Source organism: Rhineura floridana, chromosome 10 (genome assembly GCF_030035675.1).
Source record: "Rhineura floridana isolate rRhiFlo1 chromosome 10, rRhiFlo1.hap2, whole genome shotgun sequence".
In the NCBI taxonomy this organism is placed as follows: Eukaryota; Metazoa; Chordata; class Lepidosauria; order Squamata; family Rhineuridae; genus Rhineura; species Rhineura floridana.
Window position 1 is genome coordinate 53,990,483 of NC_084489.1, and position 18,076 is coordinate 54,008,558.

Sequence of the window (18,076 nt, forward strand, 5' to 3'; positions counted from 1 at the left end):
TAGGTGGCCTTAGCCATCATTGCAGAAACAAAAAACAGAAAAATAGAAATATATATATACACACAAAACGAAATTGCTGGATATCCATTTACCATTAAAGTATAACACTCTGAAGGCACATCATAATTAAAACAAGTTACAATAGTTGAAGGACTGAGTTAAACTCTAAGTCATATCACAGAGCCAAAGTACAACGGATATAGCAGAGCTTGGAAGTAACTAGTTACAAGTAACGAATTACTTGTAATTCATTACTTTTTTGAGGAACGAGTGGGTAACTCCTTTACATTTTGATTGTAATAGAACTAGGAGTAATTTTACTACTTTTGTGGAGTAATTGTAATGTTTCCAGAATTACTTTTGGGCATTACTTTGGGAGCTTCCCTCGAAGTAGGCAGCTGGAGGAGGGCCTTTGATGTTGAGCATAGTGTACTGGTGGGTTCATGTCGGGAGAGGCGTTCCATCAGGTATTGTGGTCCCAAGCCGTGTAAGGCTCTATAGGTTAAAACCAGCACCTTGAATCGAGCTCAGAAACATACAGGCAGCCAATGCAAGCTGGCCAGAATTGGTTTTATATGTTCAACCATCTGGTCCCTGTTACCAATCTGACCGCTGCATTTTGCACAAGCAGCAGTTTCTGAACCATCTTCAAAGGCAGCCCCACGTAGAGTACATTGCAATAATCTAACTTGGAGGTTACCAGAGCATGGACAACAGAAGCCAGGTTATCCCTGTCCAGATAGGGGCATAGCTGGGCCACCAACCCAAGTTGGTAGACGGCACTCTGTGCCACCAAGGCTACCTGAGCCTCAAGTGACAGAGATGGTTGTAGGAGAACGCCCAAGCAACCCCATCCAGGACAGGTTGGACATCCACCATCTGGTCAGAAGAACGACCCACTAACAGCATCTCAGTCTTGTCTGGATTAAGCCTCAGTTTATTAGCCCTCATCCAGTCCATTGTCACAGCCAGACACCGGTTCAGCACATTGACAGCCTCACCTGAAGATGAAAAGGAGAAATAGAGCTGCATGTCATCAGCATACTGATGGCAATGCACTCCAAAGCTTCGGATGACCGCACCCAACAGTTTCATGTAGATATTGAACAGCATGGGGGACAGAAATGACCCCTGCGGAACCCCATACTGGAGAGTCCAGGGTGCTGAGTAATGTTCCCCAAGCACCACCTTCTGGAGGCAACCAGCCAAGTAGGAACAGAACCACCGCCATGCAGTTCCTCCCACTCCCAACTCAGCCTTCCCAGAAGGATACCATGGTCGATGGTATCAAAAGCCGCTGAGAGATCAAGGAGAATCAACAGAGTCACACTTCCCCTGTCTCTCTCCCGACAGAGGTCATCATACAGGGCAACCAAGGCTGTTTTTGTGCCAAAACCAGGCCTGAAACCCGACTGAAATGGATCCAGATAATCGTTCTCATCCAAGAGTGGAGCTGGCCTGCCACCACTCATTCAAGGACCTTGCCCAGAAATGGAACATTTGCCACCGGCCTATAGTTATTAAGATTTTCTGGGTCCAGGGAGGGTCTCACCAGGAGTGGTCTCACTACCGTCTCTTTCAGGCAGCCAGGGACCACCCCCTCTCACAGACAGGCATTAATCACTTCCCTGGCCCAGCTGACTGTTCCATCTCTGCTAGCTTTTGTTAGCCAAGAAGGGCAAGGATCCAGCACGGAAGTGGTTGCACGAACCTGTCCAAGCACCTTGTCAACGTCCTCAAGCTGTACCAACTGAAACTCATCCAAGAAATCGGGACAAGGCTGTGCTCTGGATACCTTACTTGATTCACCTGCTATAACACTGGAGTCTAAGTCCTGGCAGATGCTAAAGATTTTATCCTGGAAGTGCCTAGCAAATTCATTACAGCGTGCCTCAGATGGTTCTACCATGTCCTTGGGGCCAGTGTGTAATAGCCCTTGGACAATTCTGAAGAGCTCCACTGGGCGGCAGATTGATGATTTGGGTTTTTTTTTGTAATGATTTTTATTATTCAAGTTTTTATAAAACAAACACAACAAAATCAAACAACAAAAACAATACAATAAAAAGAAAAAAAAACTTGACTTCCGATTTGTTACAGATCAGCTATAGGTACATAATATATATCAAACTTGACCCCTAAAACATACAAAGTTCACCTTTTTCCATAGTCTATCTTGATTAATCGTCAAATCCCATTATCATCATTTCATTTTTTTCTTTCAACAAAAAGTCCAAAAGAGGCTTCCATTCCTTAAGAAATGTATCTATCATTTTTTCTCTGAGAAGGCATGTCAATTTGTCCATCTCGACTAAGTCCATTAATTTCAATAGCCATTCTTCCATTGTTGGTACTGATTCCATTTTCCATTTTTGTGCATATAATAATCTTGCTGCCGTAATCATATATAATATTATTCTTCCATATTTCTTTTCTTTTTGTTTATCCATAAAGCCCAATAAAAAAAATTCTGGCTTTGACTGAATATTTATCTTCAAAATTTTTTGCATCATCCTACCTATCTGTGCCCAGAATAATTTTGCCTGTTTACACGACCACCACATATGGTAAAAAGATCCTTCTTGTTGTTTACATTTCCAACATACATTAGAAACATTACTATACATTTTTGACAACTTTTCTGGTGTCATATACCAACGATACATCATTTTATAAAAATTTTCTTTAAGATTATAACATAATGTAAATTTCAAACCTTTTTTCCACATATTTTCCCATTGATCCATTTGTATATTATAACCAAAATTTTTTGCCCACTTAACCATACACTCTTTTACTTGTTCTTCTTCCATATCCATTTTCAATAAAAATTTATACATTTTTGCAATTATACATTCATCATTTGTACACAAATCTACTTCAAAATCAGATTTATTTATTTCAAACCCATACATTTTTTTATCCATTTTGTATCTTTCTAACAATTGTAAATAGGCAAACCATTGTGAACTATATCCTTCCTTTATTAATTGTTCTCTCTCTTTCATTATATATTCTCCATGCACATTTTCTAATAATTCTTGGTAAGTTAACCATTTCTCTTTTCCAGCCATTTCTCTTCTATAAAATGCTTCTTGACTTGAAACACATAGTGGTATTTTCAAAAAAAACCTTGTTTTGTATTTATTCCATATTTTCAACAAAGGACGTCTTATAAAATGATTGTTAAAATCCACATTAACTTTTACTTTATCATACCATAGATATCCATGCCATCCCCACTTCAAGTTATGACCCTCCAAATCCAATAATCTTTTGTTCCTCAATACAATCCATTCTTTTATCCAGACTAAGCAACAAGCAGCAAAGTAGAGTCTCAAATTTGGTAATCCCAATCCTCCTCTTTCTTTGGCATCTTGTAGTAATTTAAATTTAATTCTTGGTTTTTTCCCCTGCCAAACAAATTTAGAAATATCTTTTTGCCATTGTTTAAAAGGTAAATCAGAGGATATGACAGGTATTGTTTGAAATAGAAACATCATTCTCGGCAATACATTCATTTTTATTACAGATATTCTGCCCATTAATGACAACTGTAATTTGTCCCATCTTAACAGATCTTTCTTAATCTCTGACCATAATTTTTCATAATTGTTATGAAACAACTTTGAATTTTTATTTGTCATAATAATACCTAAATATTTCACCTTTTCTTCTATTTTAAAATCTATCTTCTCCATCAACTCTTTTTGATTCCTTAAAGATAAGTTTTTCACCAACATCTTTGTTTTTTGGTTATTAATCTTAAATCCTGCTAATGATCCAAATTCTTCTAATCTATCCATCAATATTTTGATTCCTTCCAAGGGATTTTCTAGTACAATTATCAAGTCATCAGCAAATGCTCTCAATTTATATTCCTCTTTTTTTATCTTTATTCCCGAAATCCTTTTGTCTTGCCTTATGTCTCTAAGCAGCACTTCTAGAACCAAAATAAATAAAAGAGGGGACAGTGGACATCCCTGTCTTGTGCCCTTTTGTATTTCACATGAGTCCGTTAAATCCCCATTGATAATTATCTGTGCCTTCTGTGATGTATAAATCGATGTGATCCATTTTATAAAATTTTCTCCAAAGTCCATTTGCTCTAGAACCTTAAACATAAATTTCCAATTCAAGTTATCGAATGCTTTCTCAGCATCCAGAAAAATCAAGGCTGCTTGTATGTCATTTCGTTGTTCAAGATATTCCAACACATTCAAAACATTCCTGACGTTATCACATAATTGACTTTTAGGTAAAAATCCCACTTGATCTTCCTGAATAAATTGTTGCAGTATTATTTTCATTCTTTCGGCCAAAATCGTTGTAAAAATTTTATAATCATTATTCAATAAAGATATTGGTCGATAATTTTTTGTTTTAGTTAAATCCTGCTCTTCTTTAGGTATTAATGTTATATTGGCATTTTCCCAACTATCCGGTATCTTCCCTTCTTGCAAAATAGAGTTCATTGTGTACTGTAAAGGTAATAGAAGTTCCTCCTCCAAGCATTTGTAATACATTGCTGATAGTCCATCCGGTCCTGGCGCCTTTCCTAATTTAATTTTACTTATAGCCTCAGATATTTCTCTTGACGTAATAGGACCATTAATAGCTTGTCTCTGAAAATCTGTAATTTTAGGCAAATTCTGTTTAGATATATATTCTTCTATTTTTTCAGAGGGAATTTCCTGACACTTGTACAAAGTTGAATAATATTGATGAAAAACCCTTTGGATTTTTACATTGTCTGTCAACATCTCATCTCCTTCTTGTATCTTTAAAATAAGATTTTTTTGTCGTTCTCTTCTTAATTTATATGCTAACAATTTCCCCGGTTTATTTGCAAATTCAAAAGTCCTTTGTTTAGCAAAGTTTAATTTCCTTTCAATTTCTCTAACTGTCAACATTGACACTTGTTTCTGTAACATTTTAATTTGATTTATAGTAGAAGCTTTAGTTGGATTCTTTTTCAATTCTTCCTCTTTTTGTTTTATTTCTTCCAAGATTAATTGCATTTTCTGTTGTTTCTTCTTTTTTAATTCAGAATTACATTTAATAAAATATCCCCTCATAAATGCTTTACTTGTATCCCAAACAATATTTTCACTTATCCCTTTATGTAAATTGTGTTCAAAAAACTCTTAATTTCTTCTTACATTCCTGCACTATTTTATCATTCTGTAATAAAGATTCATTTAATCTCCATCTAAATCCAAGATTTTTTTTTTTAAGTCAATATCACTGGATTGTGATCCGAAAAAGTTTTTGGTAATACATCCATCTTGGAAATATCTTTCACTAAACTTTTAGACATCCAAATCATATCAATCCTCGAAAATGTTTTATGCCTTTCTGAAAAGTAGGTAAATTCCTTTGCATTATTATTTATATGTCTCCAAGCATCCACCAATTCCAAATTTTCCATCAATTCAAAACAAATCTTCGGCAATTTGCCCTGTGTCTCTTTAATATTTTTCTCAGAAAGTCTATCCATTTTTGGTGAAATTACCCCATTCCAATCACCCATGACACACCAATGATCATATACAAACTCTGATAATTTTTCCATAAGTCCAGTATAAAACCTTGTTTTATCTTCATTGGGAGCATAAATGCCCACTATCAAAATTTTTGTACCCTGTATGGTAATTTCAGCTCCCACAAATCTGCCACTATCATCCAATAATATCAGTTTAGGGGACAATTGTGAATTAATATAGAGGACCACACCATTTTTTTTTTTGATCCTGCCGAAATAAATTCTTCACCCAAATTTTTACAGATTAAATATTTGGAGTCTTTCTTCTTAATATGAGTTTCTTGTAAACAAATTATATCCAATTTTAATTTTTTCAAATAATGAAATACTTTCTCTTCTGCGCCGAATTAGCTCCGTTTATATTCCAAGTTAAATATTTGTAATCCATTTTTAAGCATGTATTTTAGAAAAGTCTGTACCTGTTGCTCCCTTTGATTCATCATCATCCTTTTCTTCTTCTACCTGTTTCTGTTGACTTTGTTTCCCAGGAATTGTATCCATGTCTTTGAGTTTATCTTCTTCCATATCTTTTGAAGCTTTTCTCAAGAAATCCCTTGCTTTTTGAACAGTATTTAATCGATACTTCTGTTGTCTGAATGTAAAAATCACTCCCTCTGGAACATCCCATCTAAATTGAATTTTACATTGTTTAAGTTTTTCTGTGAAGAAAGCATATTCTTTTCTCTTTCGTAAAAGTCTAATAGGAATTTCCTTCATCACCAGTATTTCTTTACTGTCAATTTTGAAGCCATTGTTGAAATGATATTGCAATACCATATTTCTAGTCTTTTTTTTTAGAAAATTAACAAGTACATCTCTTGGGATTTTTTTCATTGTTGCATATCTGGAATTAATTCTGTAAACTGTATCTATTTCAAATTCCATCCAATCTTCATTCATTTCCAAGGATTTTGCTAAGACAGTAACAATTTTCTCTCTGATATCTTCACCTGTTTCCTCAGGAATTGCACAGAATCTCAAGCAATATTCTTTATCTCTAAATTCCATAACAGCAGAATAATCCAGATTTTTTTCTAATTCCACATTTACACTATCAATTCTATTCTCTAAGGTTTGCACCTTATCTTTAACATTTTTTACTTCCTGTGTTAATTGCCCAATATTATTTTTAATCTCACCCACTTCTGTTTTGATATGATCTTGTAAATCTTTATAGTCCTTTTTCATATTGTGAAATTCAACTTTAAATTGTTGTCTGTCCTGTTTCATCTCTTGTTTCATCTCTTGTTTAAAGTCATTAAACCCCTCCATAATTTTCTGAAACATGTCTATTCCTTCCTGAGTATCAGTTGAAACTCTTCGCTCTAAAACTTTGGCTGTTTTCCTGGTTGTCATTTTTAAAAGGTAAAACTTTTTCTATTATTAACCAATGTTGCCAAACTTAGTGGCAAACTGTTTCTTACTTTTCCTCAACAACAAAAGAGTTAATATAATCAGGCTTGTTAGTATGATCTTAGCCAACACAGTTCTTATCTCCGGCACGTTCAAGAATGTAAAACAAATCCAGTTCTCAGCGTCCAGCAGTTAATAACATACACGAACAGCAGATTCATTGGAAAAAAAAAACATAATCCAAAATAGAAATGAATAAAAAATAGTCTCAGATATATTTCCTTCAAATAATCAAATTATCTTGTCCAATAGGTTGCCTCTTATTCGTTTTAATCTTTATAATTCCAAATTTAAGCCAGCTTTTTGTCATATATAAAAAAAAGTAAAACAAATTCTTTGTATTGCTCCCTTCTTCCTTAACTTTATGCAGAACAAAAAAAAAGTGTGACTCACCCAAGTTTCTTAATTAGCTGATTCGTAAACAATCCTCTTTTACGGTAGTAATTTAAGTCCAAGATAAGATTTAGACAGATGGACGCTAGCTTGTTAAAAACTTTTTTAAAGAGAAAAAAAACCGTCTCGCTTACTTTCAGCACAGCATGTTGGAAATCCAAGCTCCGTCTTCCGTTGCCAGGTATGCCTTCTTATCTCAGGGGATTCCTGATCAAATCCAGCTATCTGCAACTCAACGAAGTTATGTGGATAATCTTCGGTTCTCCTTTTATCTTGGAGAACATTTTCGCCAGTCATAGATTCCTCTTGACTGACTTTAAACTGAAAAAAGCTTTCTCTGAGATAGAGCTCCCTCAGAGACAGCCACCAGCCAGCACTCCTTCCGGGAAGTCGGCAGATTGATGATTTGATAGTGGCAGCAAAATATTTTTTTTTGTTGCCCTCACTGCCCCTAAATATAGCTTACCAAAGGCACTTTCCAGTGTATGTAATTTCATCCACCAGGAGTTCATCTTCACCTGCACTCAAGCTGTTTCCTATATTGTTTCATCGCTCTCAGCTCTGGGGTATACCATGGAGCCATATGAGCTCTACACAGGAGAGGGCTCTCAGCAGCAATCGTGTCAACCACCCAGGTCATTTCTGTATTCCACAGTTCAACCAGGGTTTCAACAGCCCTTTGGAAACCATCTGGATCCATTAGTCTCTGCGGGTGGACCAACTTAATAGGTCCCCCACCCTTGCAGAGGGGAAAAGGCGCTGTAAGTCTAAACTTCAGCAAGCAGTGATCTGTCCATGACAGAGGGACTGATGTAAGCAGTACTGCCCCTACGCACCGGGAAGCGGGGCAGTTGCCCCGGGCCCCACGCTTTGGGGGGGCTGCGCTGGGCGATCCGATTTTGTTTAAGATGTGTGTGCGAGCAGGTGTGCGGGCAGGCGGGCGAGCAGGCGGGTGAGCGTGGGAATCCTGTGAGGTAGTGCGAAAGAGGCGGCTGGGGAGGTGGCGTTGCGGTCCTTGGGCATCAAATCATGAGCAGAGCTTTCTGATCCTTGTCTCTCTATGAGCCGCACAGCCTGAACTTCCCATATTCAATTGGAAGTCACTCTTGGCCGTGGTTCTCTGTGGAGGTTCTCTGCTGCTCTAGCCTTTTTGGCATCTCTATGGTGAAAGCCTTCACTGCTTTGCATTAGAAAATGAAGGAGCGGGAAAACCTCACCTATCAAGAGCGTGTATAGGTCTAAACAACGGATTTGGGGCGGTTAATAATATGTGGGGACTGTCAACACCCAATGTTTGTGTGGGAAACAGAAAGTGGGGGGGCAGACATTCATTCTAACAGCTGCCAGTCATGCTTTATGGGGTGCTGCTCCCCTATATTTTGTGTTTTAAAATGAGCCCTTCCTAGTCATTGGTTCAGCTGCTCAGGGGTAAACATTCTCACTGCTCAGAAGGTTTTTTTGGGGGGAAACCCTGTCAACTGCACAAGGCCTAGGGACAGATGAGGCGTTGTCCTGATGGTGGGAAGAGATGTGACAGAGAAGGGAGCAGCCAGATAGCCTTGTCCAAGTGTTGGCCAGTTGTTAACAATTTCTGCAATCCTAATCACACTTACCTGGAAGTAAGACAAACTATACTCAGTGGGAATTATTTCCAAGTAACAAGATGTTGGACCAGGATCTTTATGTTTAAAATGTGTAAGAGTCAAGGTGCTTTGGTATTGTGCTGACAACATAGAAAAAGATGGTCTCTGGGGGAAGGGTTCTTCTGAGACTTAGCTGTAGCTGAGCTGGGAAACATGCCATTATACAAACATTAAGGTTCTCTCTCTCTCTCTCATATATATATATATATATATATAATAGAGAGAGAGAAAGAATGTGGGGGGGGCAACTATGCTTTGCCCCGGGCCCCGCACATGCTAAGGGCGGCCTGGATGTAAGTCCCCCCACATTCAGATCACCATCTCCATGTCCAGTTGCAAAAAGTAGGGCTAACTTCTAAATAAACATACATAGGATTAAAATTAAGGGCTCATTCACACTGCGAGTTATTGTGAGATTGATGCTACTTGCAGCCCTGTTTAATTTGCAGGGTTCACATGATATTGCAGGCAAAGAGAAGCTAGGACACAGTTTATCACTTTAAATCCACATTAAACCAATCCGGAGATAATGCGAAAAGTGAAGGAACAACTGTCTCCGCTTTGCAGAGTTACTCCATGTAGGTGCTTTGCTCCAATGTTTTTTGCTGGGGGGTGGATAGTCTCTTCAGATACTCCCTTTTCTCCACCCACTAAACTCTCCATGCATTCCATTTTCTTTGTGGTGGCTCAAACAGCCACTTCCAATTCGCTTTGTCCTCCCACATCAGGAGGAAGTGATTTGTTACTGGTGCTTACTACTATTACTCCCTCAGGCTTTGCAGAAGTGAAGCTGAACTACCCCAGCAACTTTCCCGCACAGTGCCACTGATCTGCAGGAAGGAAGCAAATGTTGGGCTGCGAAGTGTGTGGTGGCAGTAGCAGCAATGCCCTGGCATGATAGAAACAGGGCAGCCCAGAGTGCATAACAACTAACAACTTCAGCAGCTGCACACAGCATGTACACATGCATAACTCATGTTGATCTCTCTCTCTCTCTTGCCCCCCCATCACCCATTGTTTTCCCAGGGATCAGCAATAACCAAAAGAGAAAAGGGAAACTTCAGGGTAGGACCCACTGTCCTAGGCAAGGCCGAGGGGAAAGCAGGGGAGAGACAGCGGGCAGAATAGGAGGAGGAGGGGAATAATAATTGGCCTTAGATGGCAAAAGAGAAAGGCAAGTTCTGGCTCCATATGGAGCAACTGTCTTGAGATAATTAGAAAATAATCCTGTGCACTGTGCAAACAATGTGACAGAGCACACACACACACACTTCCACTAAAAATTGCATTTCATATGTACTTAATTAAAAAGGGGGGTTGCTATAAATATGTCAGGAGGAAATGAAACTAACAGAAAAAAGTTTTTTTCATGTCAATTGCACCCATGCCATGCTCTCCCAGCTTCAGCGCGCAATTGACAAGAAACAATGAAACAAAAAACACCCTCCCCTTCTCTATTAGCAATAGCCTGAAATCCATAAGTGGATGGATGGGAGAGAATAGGCTGAAGCTGAACCCCGACAAGACTGACGTATTACTTGTGGGAGATAAAAGGAAATTAGGAATTACTGACCTGATGCTTGATGGGGTAAGTTTACCCCTGAAGGACCAGATCCACAGTCTTGGGGTCATACTTGGCTCCCAGCTGTCCATGGAGGCTCAGATTACAGCAGTGAGCCGGGCAGCTTGGTATCAATTACATCTGATACGGAGACTGCATCCCTATCTTCCTGTTCACCTGCTCCCTCAGGTGATACATGCCCTGGTCTCCTCTCGCTTAGACTACTGCAATGCCCTGAGAGCTTCTTGCTATAGGGCGGTCTAAAAATGTAATTAAATAATAAATAAATAATAAATAATAAATGCGCTATATGTGGGGTTACCCTTGAAAATGGTCCGGAAATTACAGCTGGTACAGAATGCGGCGGCACGCTTGATTACGCATAGCCGTCGCTGGGAGCATATCACCCCAGTGTTATTAGATCTTCACTGGCTACCAGTTGTCTACCGGGCCCAATTCAAGGTGTTGGTGTTGACCTTTAAAACCCTATACGGTTTCGGCCCAGTATATCTGAAGGAATGCCTCCAGAATCACCGATTGTGCCGCCTGACGAGTTCAGCCTCGCAAGACCTTCTCTCGGTCCCACCGGTGAGAACAGCTAGGCTGGTGCGGACCAGAGAGAGGGCATTCTCTGTTGTGGCCCCCACCCTCTGGAACTCCCTTTTGATCTCAGACATGCTCCCTCCTTGTCCAGCTATCGCCGAGCCTTGAAGACCTGGCTGTTCAGGCAGGCCTACAAGATTGGGACAGATTAATTTATGTTATAATTGAATTAACGGATGGTTTCTTTAGCTTAAAATTTGATTATGTTGATGTATATGTATTGCTTTTATTCTGTTGTTTGTCGCCTAGAGTGTCCCTAACCTGGACAGATAGGCGGCTGAAAAATAAAATTTATTATTATTATTATTATTATTATTATTATTATTACTCTGGAAGGAGTAAACATGTAAATTGGGGGGCGGGGCCACAAGGAAACAGAGATACTAAACTTTTCCATATGTGAATGGAAAACAGCAGATTGGAAGGTAGTGGAAAACAGCAGATTGGAGGTAGTGTGAACCTTGCAATCTATTGTGATGGATAAAGCTGCATCTTTAATCTGAAGTTTATATCCCATGTGGATCAGTTCTAAGTCTATCCAATACAGTAAGCATTCAGGTATTAGTATCTATCCAGTAAGTGTCAGTGTTACACTATTAGTTATACTTAAGTCACTTTCTTTTTCGCCATGCCCTTATATGTCTTAGACAGCCAGTGTGGCATAGTGGTTAGAGTGTTGGACTATGACCTGGTAAACCAGGGTTCGAACCCCACACAGCCATGAAGCTCACTGGGTGACCTCGGGCCAGTCACTGCCTCTCAGCCTCAGAGGAAGGCAATGGTAAACCCCTCCAAATACCGCTTACCATGAAAACCCTATTCATAGGGTAGCCATAAGTCGGAATCAACTTGAAGGCAGTACATTTACATTTTTATATGTCTTAACATGCATGAACACATTTGCAGGAAACGAAGTGTTTTATATTCTAATACAAACATTTTGCATTCTAGAATTGATGTATATAATAATGGTCATGCATGGGTAATTGAATCTTCACTTAGAATTAGAACAGCTTGCACTAAACACAGTGATATAATACAAATACAATATTTTTAAAATCAGGAATCTTTCTTCACCCCTTAACATCTCTCTGTTTCTGTGTATGGAAAAATATGGGTCCCTCTACTGCCACTGCCACCTATAGGGAAACAAGTTCCCCCAGTCTCACTTTTTTTATATAAACATAAGCTTAGGAATTTGTGCTTCTTTAATTTTTATATTTCAGGGTCTGTTCCTGCCACAATAACTCAATGTGAGCTCTTTCTGCTGCCACCATCCCCTAGAATGTTTGTAAAGCCTCCTAGTAGCTTAATGTAATAGGACTGGTCATGAGGTTCACACCAGCATTAGAGAGAGGGTGAACTATTAATTAAGAATGTTTATTAAACAGATATTTTGTGTTTAAGGGAAGTTGTCCCGTCTAGGATGCACACCTTAATGTGGTGAGGGAGTTTGAGAGTGTCAAAGAAGCTGAGAGCCATGCCCCTGTCTATAAATTCTAAGTTTAGAACCTGTTACAATGCAGCTACCACTAAGCAGGCCTGCAACATAGTAACAACACAAGGTGTTGAACCTTGACAGTCACACTCTTGACATCATTAGAGATCGCAGAAAACTTTTCAAACCACAAAACAGACAAACATACGCATAGCATTTCTCCACACTGTATTTGTCTTCTCATATAAAGATGGGAATTGACTAGGGTTGCCAGGCTCAGGGCCTGAGACTGATCCTGTATCTTTAGGGGAACAGAAAGTCAGCCAAGTGCAGGTGTTCTTGCAACACTGTAATGGGAAAAACCACAAGGTGGAATTCTCCCTTCCCCCTCCACAACTTTTAAAGATACAGAAGACCTCTTGGAAGCCGGGCCTGGCAACCAAGAGGTCTTCCATATCTTTAAAAGTTGTGGAGGGGAGAGGGAGAATTCCACTTTGTGGTTTTTCCCATTACGGAGCTGCAAGAACACCTGCACTTGGCTGGCTTTCTCTTCTTCTAAAGATACAGGATCAGTCTCAGGCCAAGAACCTGGCAACCCTATCCGAAGCAGATCTTAAAACCAGGCAAGTTGATTTGGGAGGAAACATAAATATCCTCTCAAACAAGAGGGTTTAACAGATCCAAATGAAAATAACATGCTTTTGACAATGCAAAGTGTTGGGCCTGTATAGTTCTTCTCTGTTGCCAACTACAGACATCCTGCCAGTTAACTGTAATATAATTTCTGCTACCTGAAACTCCAGGAGAAATAACAAACAAAAACAAAAACAAAGTTCCTGTGAAGTAAGGAGTAACTTCTGCTGTGTATAGGCATAGGGGCCACTAGATGGTGCCATTCAGTGAGGCTTTAAGCCAGGTCTAGCCAAGAATAGAAACCTGCTGCCTCACCCGTTATGGAGACCTGAACATCTACAGTCTCCATCAGTAGAGGGCAGAAAACCTCACAAAACAGAAAACAGAGCACAGATGGGGTGGGCAGATGCAAAAGAGGACTGGGCTCCCGCACCTTTAATAGTTGTGCAGAAGAAGGACTTTCAGCAGGTGTAGGTGCAAACTACACAACTATTAAAGGTGCAGGAGCCCAGTCCTCTTTTGCATCTGCAGACAAACAGTCAAGGTCTGTTCCTCCTGGAGGTGTGTGGCCTAGAGCTGTTTTTGAAAAAAAGTCTGCTTTTGCCGGCAATCTGAAGATAAGTGGCAAATATTTCAGCAAATAAATGCAAGATGCTGAACTACTGAAAATCAGTATAGCAAGGGTCCCCTTTCTTCTTGGCAAGGTGTTAAGCCTAATCAAGGGTTAACATGTTCTCTGGAATTACCACAGCTTTGTTTCCTCACTACTGGGATTGCTAGGGATCCCAGCCATGAGAGGAATGCAGCTGGGCTCAGCTGTAGGGACTTACCCTCGCCTGAGGGAATATCAGGAGACAAACCTTCTGAGAGCTTCTCACTGTAAGATTGGTCTGAACTGGAAGCTTGTTATACTGGGGGTTGGGGAGAACTGCTTTTCTGAAGGTGCAATCGGTTGAAGTGAAGAAATCTTAGTTTTAGGAAAGTCTTTCTGAATTTCAGGCAGCAGGCATACATCAGTTTCACTTCTCCTCAGACTTGTATGACTTAAATCTATTTGTTTTGTGGGATAGTTACCATCTTGCCCTTTTTGTTCACAGTGGTGTTCAGCCTGGGTTCGGAAAGATTTTTTTCATGGGGTTGGAAGGGGGGTGAAAAAGGATGAGTTGGTTTGCTGTTGTTGTGTAGCAGTTGTTAGGAAGGAGGACTGGGACAGGATGGACCCTGATGTGTGTGACAGAGATGGATCATGTCAGTACATGAGAGTATGGTGAACCTTTTAATTAGAGCTAGCCTTCTATGGAGAGGGACAACTTAGTTAATCCTGAGACCAGTAATATAAAACAAAATATAGCTATGTTTTTTCCAATGGAAAATAGAGAAAATATTTGTTTTTGCCTTAGTAACATATGAGTGCTTGGAGGTCCTACTGGTGTTGGTGCTATCTGTGGAAGAGCAGATGGCAATGGTGTGATTGGAGCACCTTTTAGCAACTTAAGCTGGCTGCAAGCCTTCTGAAAAGCATAAACCTAGCCTCAGTTATCTATGTACATGTGAAATCCCATTGCAATATGCTCTATGTGGGGCTGCCTGTGAAGATGATTCAGAGATTTCATCTGGTGCAGAATGCAGCCTCCATGTTGTTGGGACTAAAGCAGTCAGCAAATACGATGGTAACTTTGTCCAAGTTGCTACAAGTGCCTTTCCAGGTCCTATTCGCAGCCCTGATTTTTACCTTTAATGCCCTAAATGGTTTGGAGGCCGTTTGCTTGAAGGACTGCTTTGCACTTTGAAGTCATCTTTAGAAGCTCTGCTCAGGTGCCCATTAGTGAAATCTTCTCAAGGGTGACCCCATGCTTGTGGAACTCCATGCCAATTGAGATTCAAATGACAATGAAGATTTAGATTGCAAGCTTTCAAGCAGGCCTAATTGTTCTGAATCACTTTTTCTTGAAAATATATTTGTTTGCTCAGACTGTTCTAATTGTGTAATTTCCCTTTACCTACCGGCACCCCCATGTTGTGAAGGGAACATGGGGACCTGGGCTCAAACTATAGTAGGATGGATGAGGGGAAAGAATGCCAGGGCCCAAAGTAGGGCACAGTGTTATCAGCCCTTAAATTTGATGCAAACAATAGAGGAACCAACTGGTGGGCTACTTAGTAGAACAGATAAACACAAAAAAATCTAAGGAAGAATTATATGATTTATGGACACATAAAGCTCAGATTATTTCCTAGTCTGAAAAAAATGGCTAGGGTGGCTGTTTTTGCAAAAACAGAAGAAATGCATTGCCAAAACAGATTTTGCACAAAACTTGTATGTGCTAACTTATATGTATATTTCTAAGATGTAATTGCTGCAATATAGTACATCTCACCAGTGGGAGACTGTGACAAGGTAACCAGTGTACCTGCTTAGTCTGCTGCCCAGGTGCTAACTGTTGATGGGCAACTTTAAGGCCCCATTCTCCCCCCTCTTTTGATTCCTTATCTTTAAACCAAACTTGGAGCTTCAGAGGACTGCCCTCTAAAGTAGGACACACAGTACCCTAAAACTGGCTCTGTGAAATATAAGAAAATGACGTTTGGCCCTTGGTGACAGCAAGGCACCATAAGCACAGGGATGACGAGGCACGCCTGACGCCAACATTACTATCCTTTCAGCGCCAGGTTAAAACTTTCCTCTTCTCCCAGGCATTTTAGTATTTTAGTATTTAGTATTTTAATATGTGTTTTTGTCTGTCTTCAAATGTTTACAATTTTGAAATTTGGATGTAGTTTTAAAATTGTTTAAATATGTGTTTTAATTGTAGATGGAAGTTTTAGTTTGTACACTGCCCAGAGAGCTTTGGCTATGGGGCGGTATAGAAATTTAATACAATAAAAAAATAAAAATAAAATAAATAAATGGTAGCTATTAAACAGAAATGTAAATTGGATAGACTCAGCAGTTGTGAAACACTTCCAGAGAAGCAACAAATAGGACACTGAGTTGAGTTGAGGGCCCTCCCCTTCTTTTCCCCATCCTATCCTCCTTTAATGGATTATTGCTAAAGCTGCAAGAATCCTCCTATGCCAAAATCCTGAGGTCTCAGGTGTTACAACCCTGTGGGGAACAAAGGCTGCCTGTTTCATTGGCCGAGAATTAAAGAAACATAGACCTAGCAGGAGGCTCCTTAGTTGTATACTGCTTACTACTGCTCAAGACATCATTATTAAATTTATTGATCACCATTCCCCAGCAGGTCCCCAGGGAGGATTACAACAGTTTAAAATTTAATATTAGAAACGGCTAAAACAAATTAGGAATGGATCTGAAAACACTCATCTCAGGTGTCAAAGGCCAGAGTAAAGAAGTACATCTTCAGCAGTCACTGAAAACTGTACAGTGATGGTACCAGATACACCTCTGTGGGGAGGGACTCCCATAGTTTAGTGGCTGCCACAGAGAATGCCCTCTCCTGGGCCACCACAACTCCAAGCATCTGAGGGTGGTGGAACTACCATGAGGATGATCTTAACACCCCCAAGGGTCTGTAGGGAAGGAGACGGCCTCTCAGATTTTTGCTGTCTCAGATATTTGGTTAGAGCATTGCTTTTATGGCATCCCATGAGGCACAATATGCCTTGACCTGTTTCTCATGTTAGAGTTGTGATGGGCCTGAACAATGAGTAAAGGGTTCATAGTCTTGCCTAGGCAGAATGCAGTTAGCTGGAGAACTGTGTTTGCTTTCTCCTGTTGTGCAGTATTTCTCCTGTTTTATGGGATTTACTTTTAAAAGGCAGCAGATGTACACCTAGCCACACGTTAAAAATGTCCGCTGATTCCATCTGTAACAGGAACAATTAAATAGAAGCTCACTGTGGTCAAGAAGTGGCCTGCTGGCCAGCTTCTAGTGAACCACCTAATGCCTACTCATTGTTGAAATTCTTGCAAAGATTGGTGATCTTGATCTGATCTAGCAATGCATACCCAGCATTCATTCATTCATTCATTTAACACATTAAACACATATTAGTCATTATTTAATAATTAAGAGATCTCTGTGGTTTTGCTTTGCAAGTTTAAAGGGCATGTAATTTTTTCAAAAAAGTAGCTGAAACTTATCTATGAAGTTCAAAGATATCATTTGGAAGCGTTAGACCAGGGTCACCACCCTAATGCCCATCAACCTGCCAGTATCTCCTGTGGTGCCTGAGAAAGTTCTCAAAAAATATCCCCTCAAAAAACCACAATGTATAACATGCCCACATTAATTGTGTTCCTGCCACTTTTTCTACTCTTTTAGATGTTGCAGCCATTTTGTGTTATTTCATGCCTCCACAGCTGCCATTTTGTCTTATGCCATAACCCCTTGCAGCCATTTTGTGTTATGCTACACACTCCATAGGAGCCATTTTGTGACTGGTGCTCACAGCACTTTCTCAAAATTCCAAATGTGACCACTGACCCAAAAAGGTTGGTAACCCCTGCATTAGACCAAATGCTAAATTTCAAAGAAGTATGGGATTTAGAGATCATCAAGTGCAGCTTACCATGAAGCCCACTTCAGATGGCAGATTTGAGAGGGAGATTATTTATTTATTATTTATTTATTTGTTATATTTTTATACCGCCCCACTAGCATAGCTCTCTGGGCGGTGTACAGCAAAAATACAAAATACATACAATAAGAATCCATAATAATACAGCAAAACACATATAGAATAATGAAAATCTAAAATCAATTACAGGAAATTTAAACTAGATAAGATTAACATTAGATTAAAATGCCTTAGAAAAGAGGAAAGTTTTAACTTGGCGCCGGAAAGGTAGCAGCGTCGGCGCCAAGTGCACCTCATTGGGG